General features: G+C 39.5%; 1 long non-coding RNA gene across 1 annotated transcript; it reads right to left on the minus strand.

The window, feature by feature from the left end:
- Positions 1–280: 280 nt before the first annotated feature.
- On the minus strand, positions 281–2,012 carry LOC125517603 (uncharacterized). The gene is made up of 3 exons (XR_007287697.2): positions 1,401–2,012; positions 1,258–1,319; positions 281–1,025 (listed from the first exon to the last, which is right to left on the minus strand). It is a non-coding gene; the product is annotated as an uncharacterized LOC125517603 (long non-coding RNA).
- Between the last annotated feature and the right edge of the window lie 8,438 nt (positions 2,013–10,450).

Genomic DNA, 10,450 nt, shown 5'->3' on the forward strand with positions numbered 1-10,450 from the left:
TAGATGATTTCCCCGCACGTTGCTGCGGGGACATCTGTGTACAACTTGTTGTATATATTTGTTTGACCAATGGAAAATCACTTGTTTCAAATCAGTTTTCATGTGGACTTGAATACTAAGTATCTCTTTAATAGATGAACTCAACAAACATCTACTCCCTCCATCCCATAATGTAAGACATTTTTTGATACTACAGGGAGTACAAAGATAGACAGTGTATAATGAAAATTATAGAATGATGGGTGCCGGACAAAATAGGATTGACGAACAGTAGAAAAGATGTAACCGGAACTGTGTTCATATTTAATATTACCAAGTGAAGCAATTCTGTTCATTGATCATAAATTCTACATCTTCATAAGGAATACATTACACTCGTACATCCTCCATCGAATAACGTGATGTTAGGCATGACAAATAGTTGAACTCCAAACGTGTAGATCTAAATCCCAATGCAATTTGTATCTACTATGTCATTGGAGTCAGGTTTCAACTAAAACCGGAATTCCTTTGTTACATGGTTCTAATGTCATGCCATAAAAACTGGAGCAATGCAACCAAAGGAAGCAATGCTCAAATAATATAATGTGCAACATCGTAGGAGAAAGATGATAATCTACACCAAGAAAAAGAGTAGAGGTCAGAGCTGTATAAAAAGCGCTACTTATAGAGAAAGCCCCAATTAGTTCCTGATAAAAAAACTCTACAGTAGAGTATAAACTTTAAAAAAATTATATATAGCAAAATATAGGGAGCTGATGCTCGATGGCATTGTCGGAGGTAAAACAGTTGTGGTCCAAAAAATCAAAGCTTGTATCAATAAGTACAGTAGAGAAATGTGGCTGGATTCATCTTTAACTATTCAATATCAGAAATCAAGAGAACATTATCTGAAACATTTTGCTATCAGTTCAAGATTCAAAAACAAAAATGCCTAGAACATGCTTATGAAAAGAAACCTTTCACTGGACAGATCATTTATTGTTGATCGGTAGGTAGAGTTGTTCACACTACACCTCCTCATCCTAGAAAATAATTCCACAAGTTAGTATGATTAAATTTTCATGTGTGTTGCTTTGGCAAAATACAAGAAAGCAAGCTCCTCAACATGACTATCTAAGTCTGAAAAGGCTGATGGGTTGATTAGTAAGAAAGCACAATATTATAGAAGCTGGACAAACAATACTCGAAGGGCGCTTCCAATTAGAATCAACCGGGTCAGAGATATGAGCACGATTGTGGATATGAGAGACTAACCGGGTTTGCTGCTAGTAGGATGTGGATGGAGACCAAACAGAGCTTTCTCCGAAAAATGGCTCCTACAACAAAATCGGACTTTTCAATCCAACCTAACTCAAAAATGCAGTCAGACCTGAGAAGATAGAGGAGGGAGAGCACACCTTTGGTACAGGTGACGTTGGGGGAGCAAGCCGACTCTAAATCGGAGTCGAGGTCGATCCAACGCTCCTGCAATGGAGGCCTCACCGGCGTCACCATCAGCCCATCCCTTCGAGGCCGAAAAGAAATCCATGCACCGGCTAGGGACCTGGCCCATGCGGCATCCACTCCATGGCTGAGTCGTCGGGCAGAGCTTCCTTCCAGGTGAGACACCAGCGGCCAGTCTGATTCGGACCACCAGTATAGGCCACCACCGCATGCAGCAATCTCCTCTTCATGTCGTCCATCTGCAGGGAGAGACAGATGAAGCAGGGCCCGTCGGAGGCCACCAAGGACAGCAGCGGGGGCGGAGAAGGAGGGGTAGTAGTCGATGGCGCCGGCAGTGGCAGGCGTGGCGCCGGGAGGGGAGCTCACCTCGGTCCGACCACCCACCCTAGGTTAGGCAAGGGGGATCCATGTGAGCAAAGATGGAAGCTTAAAGGGGAGATCCACAGCACCGATTACTCAGTGGAGAAGATGAATAGAGTTACGGAAATCAATGGACTGTGGATTTAATTGAGGAACTGGGTGGGAGAGTTAATTGGGGCTCATGCGTTAGAAGCATCAGCATGTTGTGGTGGCTGGTGGGTGCCCTCCTGTGACCTGGTAACCAAAGGCTATGTGCGGGCATCGGACGTGGGGATTGATTGCGATAGATTTTCTTTTTTTTCTTTTTTCTTTTAGGGAGTGCATGAGGTGTGACGTGGCTTGGTGTGATTGGGTGGTGAGGTGTCTATGCTGCATGTTGAGATAAATCAAATAGTGGGGATGAACTTCTTAAGTATATAGGATTCATAAGGTAATTTAATTTTCTTTCTAGGAAAGTGTTCCATGCCTTTCCTTAATGGAAATTGGAATCTAATATTTTCTTCCTTCATATCAATAATTGCACCAATCGTTCTAAGGAAAGGTCTACCAAGAATAATAGTACACGAAGGATTGCAATCTATATCAAGAACAATAAAATCCACGGGCACATAATTCCTATTTGCAACAATAAGAACATCATTAATTCTTCCCATAGGTTTCTTAATAGTGGAATCCGCAAGGTGCAAGTTTAGAGAGCAATCATCAAAATCATGGAAACCTAACAAATCACACAAAGTCTTTGTAATCGTGGAAACACTAGCACCCAAATCACATAAAGCATAGCATTCATGATCTTTAGTTTTAATTTCATCATAAAGTTTTCTTGGGATAGAAACTTCCAATTCAAGTTTTTCTTCATAAGATTGCATCAAGGCATCAACGATATGTTTAGTAAACGCTTTATTTTGACTATAAGCATGAGGAGAATTTAGCACGGATTGCTACAAGGAAATACAATCAATCAAAGAGAAATTTTCATAGTTAAATTCCTTGAAATCCATAATAGTGGGTTTAGCAACATCTAGGGTTTTAATTTCTTCAATCCCACTTTTATCAAATTTAGCATCAAGATCAAAAGATTCAGAATTATTGGAACGCCTTCTAGGAAAAGGTGGATCATATTCAGTCCCATCATTATCAAGATTAATATTGCAAAACAAAGATTTAATAGGGGACACATCAATAACTTTTAGATCTTCATCATTATTTTCATAGGAACTAGAAGAACATGCTTTTATAAAGGCATCTTTCTTAGCACGCATCCTAGCGGTTCTTTCTTTGCACTCGTCAATGGAAATTCTCATGGCTTTGAGAGACTCATTGATATCATGCTTAGGTGGAATAGATCTAAGTTTCAAAGAATCAACATCAAGAGCAATTCTATCAACGTTCCTAGCCAAATCATCAATCTTAAGCAATTTTTCTTCAATCATAGCATTAAAATTCTTTTGCAAAGTAATAAATTCTTTAATATTAGAATCTAAATCAGAGGGCATCTTATTATAATTTCCATAAGAATTGTCGTAGGAATTACCATAATTATTAGAGGCATTACTAGGATAAGGGCTAGGATTGAAATTTCCTCTATACGCGTTGTTACCAAAATTGTTCCTACCAACAAAATTCACATCCATAGATTCATTATTATTCTAAATCAAAGTATACAAGGGCATATCATTAGGATCAGAAGAAACACTCTTTTTAGCAAATAATTTCATAAGTTCATCCATCTTTCCATTCAAAACATTAATTTCTTCTATCGCATGCACCTTTTTATTAGTAGATCTTTCAGTATGCCATTGAGAATAATTAACCATAATATTATCTAGAATTTTAGTAGCTTATCCTAAAGTGATTTCCATAAAAGTTCCTCCCGCGGCCGAATCTAAAAGATTTCTAGAAGCAAAATTCAATCCGGCATAAAAATTTTGTATAATCATCCACAAATTTAAACCATGAGTAGGGCAATTACGTATCATTAATTTCATTCTCTCCCAAGCTTGTGCAGCATGTTCATGATCAAGTTGCTTAAAGTTCATAATATCGTTTCTAAGAGAGATGATTTTAGCGGGAGGAAAATACTTAGAGATAAAGGCATCTTTGCACTTGTTCCATGAATCAATACTATTTTTAGGCAAAGACGAAAACCATGCTTTAGCATGATCTCTAAGTGAAAAAGGAAATAGCTTCAATTTAACAATATCATTATCCACATCTTTCTTCTTTTGCATGTCACACAAATCAAGAAGATATTTAGATGGGTAGTGACATCTTCACTAGGAAGGCCGGAGAACGGATCTTTCATGACAAGATTTAGCAAAGCAGTATCAATTTCACAAGATTCAACATCGGTAAGAGGAGCAATTGGAGTGCTAATAAAATCATTGTTGTTGGTATTGGTGAAGTCACAGAATTTAGTATTATCTTGAGCCATCGTGACAAACAAGCAAACTAACACACAGGCAAATAAAAAGCAAGCGGGCAAAAGGGGCAAATAGAGAGGAAGGATAGAGAGAGAGAGGGCGAATAAAACGGCAAGGGTGAATTGGGGGGAGAGGAAAACGAGAGGCAAATGGAAAATAATGTAATGCAGGAGATAAGGGTATGTGATGGGTACTTGGTATGTTGACTTTTGCGTAGACCTTCCCGACAACGGTGCCAGAAATCCTTCTTGCTACCTCTTTTAGCACGGCGTTGGTTTTCCCCGAAGAGGAAGGGATGATGCAGCAAAGTAGCGTAAGTATTTCCCTTAGTTTTTGAGAACCAAGGTATCAATCCAGTAGGAGGCTACACGCAAGTCCCTCGTACCTGCACAAAGCAAATAAATCCTCGCAACCAACACAAATAGGGGTTGTCAATCCCAATAGGGCCACTTACGAGAGTGAGGTTTGATAGATATGGTAAGATAATATTTTTGGTACTTTTATGATAAAGATGCAAAGTAAAATAAAGGCAAAGTAAATAGCAAAGTAAATAACTAAGTAGTAGGAGATTAATATGATAAAGATAGATCCGGGGGCCATAGGTTTCACTAGTGGCTTCTCTCGAGAGCATAAGTATTCTATGGTGGGTGAACAAATTACTGTTGAGCAATTGATAGAATTGAGCATAGTTATGAGAATATCTAGGTATGATCATGTATATAGGCATCACGTCCGAGACAAGTAGACCGACTCCTGCCTGCATCTACTACTATTACTCCACTCATCGACCGCTATCCAGCATGCATCTAGAGTATTAAGTTAAAACATAGTAACGCCTTAAGCAAGATGACATGATGTAGAGGGATAGACTCATGCAATATGAAGAAAACCCCATCTTTTTATCCTCGATGGCAACAATACAATACGTGCCTTGTTGCCCTTACTGTCACCGGGAAAGGACACCGTAAGATTAAATCCAAAGCTAAGCACTTCTCCCATTGCAAGAAAGATCAATCTAGTAGGCCAAACCAAACTGATAATTCGAAGAGACTTGCAAAGATAACCAATCATACATAAAAGAATTCAGAGAATATTCAAATATTATTCATAGATAGACTTGATCATAAACCCACAATTCATCGGTCTCAACAAACACACCGCAAAAAGAAGATTACATCGAATAGATCTCCACAAGAGAGGGGGAGAACATTGTATTGAGATCCAAAAAGAGAGAAGAAGCCATCTAGCTACAAACTATGGACTCGTAGGTCTGAAGTAAACTACTCACACTTCATCGGAGAGGCTATGGTGTTGATGTAGAAGCCCTCCGTGATTGATGCCCCCTCCGGGGAGCTCCGAAACAGGCCCCAAGATGGGATCATGGATACAGAAAGTTACAGCGGTGGAATTAGGGTTTTGGCTCCGTATCTGATCGTTTGGGGGTACGTGGGTATATATAGGAGGAAGAAGTACGTCAGTGGAGCAACAGGGGGGCCACAAGGGTGGAGGGCGCGCCTAGGGGGCAGGCGCGCCCCCTACCTCGTGGCCTCCTATTGATTGGCTTGACGTAGGGTCCAAGTCTCCTGAGTTGTATTCGGTGAGAAAATCACGTTCCCGAAGGTTTCATTCCGTTTGGACTCCGTTTGATATTCCTTTTCTTCGAAACCCTAAAATAGGCAAAAAAAAAGCAATTCTAGGCTGGGCCTCCGGTTAATCGGTTAGTCCCAAAAATAATATAAAAGTGGATAATAAAGCCCAATAATTTCCAAAACAGTAGATAATATAGCATGGGGCAATCAAAAATTATAGATACGTTGGAGACGTATCATAAACTAACAGTAATGAATGCAAATGACAGCGGTGCTCTCCAACTGGTGCTTTTTAATAAGAGGATGATGACTCAGCATAAAAGTAAATAGATAGGCCCTTCGCAAAGGGAAGCAGGGATTTGTAGAGGTTTCAGAGCTTGGTTTTGAAATAGAGATGAATAATATTTTGAGCGGTATACTTTCATTGTCAACATAACAACCAAGAGATGGCTATATCTTCCATGCTACACACATTATAGGCGGTTCCCAAACAGAATGGTAAAGTTTATAGCCCCCCTCCACCAACAAGCATCAATCCATGGCTTGCTCGAAACAACGAGTGCCTCCAACTAACAAGAGTCCCAGGGGGAGTTTTGTTTGCAATTATTTTGATTTAGTTTGCATAAAGCATGGGACTGGGCATCCCGGTGACCATCCATTTTTCTCGTGAGTGAGGAGCGGAGTCCACTCCTCTTGAGAATAACCCGCCTAACATGGAAGATATGGACAACCCTAGTTGATACATGAGCTATTCGAGCATACAAAACAGGATATTTATTTGAAGGTTTAGAGTTTGGCACATACAAATTTACTTGGAATGGCAGGTAGATACCGCATATAGGTAGGTATGGTGGACTCATATGGAATAACTTTGGGGTTTATGGAGTTGGATGCACAAGTAGTATTCCCGCTTAGTACAGGTGAAGGCTAGAAAAAGACTGGGAAGCGACCAGCTAGAGAACGACAACAGTCATGGACATGCATTAAAATTAATCAACACCGAATGCAAGCATGAGTAGGATATAATCCACCATGAACATAAATATCGTGAAGGATATGTTGATTTTGTTTCAACTAATGCGTGAACATGCACCAAGTCAAGTCACTTAAATCATTCAGAGGAGGATACCACCCTATCATACCACATCACAACCATTTTAATAGCATGTTGGAACGCAAGGTAAACCATTATAAGCTCCTAGCTAATCAAGCATGGCACAAGAAACTATGATCTCTAGTTGTCATTGCAAACATGTTTATTCATAATAGGCTGAATCAGGAACGATGAACTAATCATATTTACAAAAACAAAAGAGGTCGAGTTCATACCAGCTTTTCTCATCTCAATAAGTCCATCATATATCGTCATAATTGCCTTTCACTTGCATGACCGAACGATGTGAATAATAATAATAGTGTGCGTGCATTGGACTAAGCTGGAATCTGCAAGCATTCAATAAACAAGAGAAGACAAGGCAATATGGGCTTTTTTGTCAGATCAACAATTATGCATATAAGAGCCACTTCAACAATTTAATCATGGTCTTCTCCTATCGACCCCCAAAGAAAAGAAAAGAAATAAAACTATGTACACGGGAAAACTCCCAACAAGCAAAAGAAGAACATGAAATCTTTTTGGGTTCTCTTTTTAATTACTACTACAAGCATGAAAAGTAAACTAATTAAAAGCTACAACTAATTTTTCTATTTTTTCTTAAGGTTTATTAAACACACAAGAAGAAAGCATAAAAAGGAAATAAACTAGCATGGATGATACAATGAAAAAGTATGAGCACCGACATCTAGCAATGAGTGTGTGAACATGAATATAATGTCGGTGAGAAATATGTACTCCCCCAAGCTTAGGCTTTTGGCCTAAGTTGGTCTATGGCCACGGCTGGCCTGACGAATATCCATAATAATAGTTGGGGTCGTACTGCGATCAAGAAGACTCTGATTGTCACTGGTTGGAAATCATCTCCGGATCCCACTGGTAATTAGACTGCCGTGGAGGATCAACTGGTGGTTCCGACTCTGGCTCTGTGGCTGGTGCAGGGTTACGGTAGGCATGAATGTCCTCCGGCGAGACAAGGTACTGGCCTGCAGATAAATCAAACAAGGAAGGAGCAGGCAAGGTAATAGTCTCCGGATGCTGTTTATCAAAGAACAATTTGTATTTAAGCGCCCCGTCCCTATTATTGCTACCATACTCTTATAATCTAAATAAACACGAGGCAGCAATTTTTCTTCCTTCCCATAATGCCTAATAGGTATGTTAAAATGTGTAGCTAGGTGTGAAGCATAGATACCACCAAAGATGGGGCCCTTTGTACGGTTCGGACTCAACCATTTAGCAATAATACCGCCCATACTCATAGAGTTATCATAGGATAAACCATGGAACAAAATAATAATATCAGGATCACTAAGGTTTCCACAGTTTCCGTGACCAATTAAGCAACGACTAGCAAATATTGCAAAGTAGCATAAAACAGGAAAATGTATGCTAGTGATCCGTGCATCAGAAACCTTCCTCGTTTCCCCTATAGTGATGGTATCAATAAACCCATCCACATCATCACGATGTGGTTCCTCTATTTTGCCCTCGAAAGGGATCAAACAAACCCGACAAAAATCATAAAGTGACATCTTCTTAACCACATCATATAACTGAAACTCTACTGAAGGAGGTGATTCCCTAGGATAATAGTAGAAGTTTTGCACAAAAGTATTGGTGAGTAAGAGATACTGTTCGCGTTGGTGGTGGAGGAAGTTGGTGAGGCCTGCATTCTTAGCCAATTCATAAAAATCCTCATAAATCCTGGTTGCTCTCAAGAATTCATCGGAGGGCCATTCACACGGCCTAACCTCCGCGGTGTGAGGCAAATTATATTTAGGCTTCTGTGCCTCTTCATTTTGCTTTCCCTTGAGTTTCGGCTCAATGAGCCCCTCAAAAATCTCTTTATAATTTTCTGAAAAATTCTGAATTTTTTAGTAACTTTGAAATAAAAGTAAACCAAACTCAATAATATTGATAGCAACTACTCCTACAAGTGCCTAGAGCCTAAATCATGCATCAAAACTACTTGGAACCATATAAATTTGACATGCAAGCTCAAGAACATGGTCACCTAGGCAGCACAAATTTGCAATGAATAAAGCACTAGAACAAAAGGGATAATTAGATTTATGCCCCTAGTTGTGTCCCACTCGGCTGTTTTACCCCTAATTTCCAAAAGTCACCGCTTCTGTCCAAGTCACTTCGCTCCTCTTATGCTTTTGCCCTTTGACCGTTTGACCACCAGTTTGAAAACTTCATAACTAATTCATACTAAATCAGAAAAATGCAAATAAGATACCAAAATGTTCAGAAAAACATCACATATATGTTAGTGTAATTTGCATTCATGAAAAAAGTGTTTGAAAGTGCCCATCCGAGTTTTAGCTCTTATGCTACCACCATGAATAGTAAAATCTAAAAAAATTCAAAAAATTCAAAAACAATTGGTGGCAAAGAATGAGAAATGTTTTAAGTGCTCGCCAAGTTTCGTTAGGGAATGACATTCATGGGTTCCCTAGGAGAAAAAACAATCAACACTCCAAAATAGATTATTTGTTTGCCACGACTTCCATGAATGTCGTTCCCTGATGAAACTTGGCAAGCACTTAGAACATTTGTCGTTCTTTGCCACCATATTTTTTTTGAATTTTTTTGAATTTTTTAGATTTTACTATTCATGGTGGTATCAAAAGAGCTAAAACTCGGATGTGCACTTTCCAACACATTTTTCATGAATGCAAATGACACTGACATATAGGTGATGTTTTTTTGAACAGTTTGGTATCTTATTTGCATTTTTCTGATTCAGTATGAATTAGTTATGAAGTTTTCAAACTGTCAGTCAAACGGTCAAAGGGCAAAAGCATAAGAGGAGCAAAGTGACTTGGACAGAACCGGTGACTTTTGGAAATTAGGGGTAAAACAGATAAGTGGGACACAACTAGGGGCATAAATCTAATTATCTTGAACAAAAACTAATTGGACCAATGGAGGAGTCACATACCAAGGAACAATCTCCCCAAGCAGTTTTGTGAGAGGTGCTTTGAGCAAGGAGATCGAAAATGGCAGCAAAATGAGCTTGGACTCGGCTTCGAGCTGGATATTCGTGTTTGTGGGAGGAAGGAGTGTGTGGGCGAAAGGATAAGTGGAGGAGGGCCACCGTGGGCCCACGAGGCAGGGGGGCGCGCTCAGGGGGTAGGGCGCGCCCCTGACCCTCATGGCCAGGTGCCAGCAGCTCCTCCTGCTATGTTCTCAGTGCCAAATATTCTCAAATATTCTAGAAAAAATCATATTTAAATTTCAGGGCATTTGGAGAACTTTTATTTTTGGGGTATTTTTATATTGCACGGATAATTCAGATAACAGACGGAAAATACTATTTTTATTATATTTAATATAAATAACAGAAAGTAAAATGAGGGTACAAAAGGTTGTGCCTTCTAGTTTCATCCATCTCATGCTCATCAAAAGGAATCCACTAACAAGGTTGATCAAGTCTTGTTAACGAACTCATTCCGAATAACATGGAACCGGAGAAATTTCGAATAACACTATGTTACCTCAACGGGGAT

This window comes from Triticum urartu, chromosome 6A (genome assembly GCF_056163025.1).
Source record: "Triticum urartu cultivar PI428250 chromosome 6A, HENAU_Tu73, whole genome shotgun sequence".
Lineage (NCBI taxonomy): Eukaryota > Viridiplantae > Streptophyta > Magnoliopsida > Poales > Poaceae > Triticum > Triticum urartu.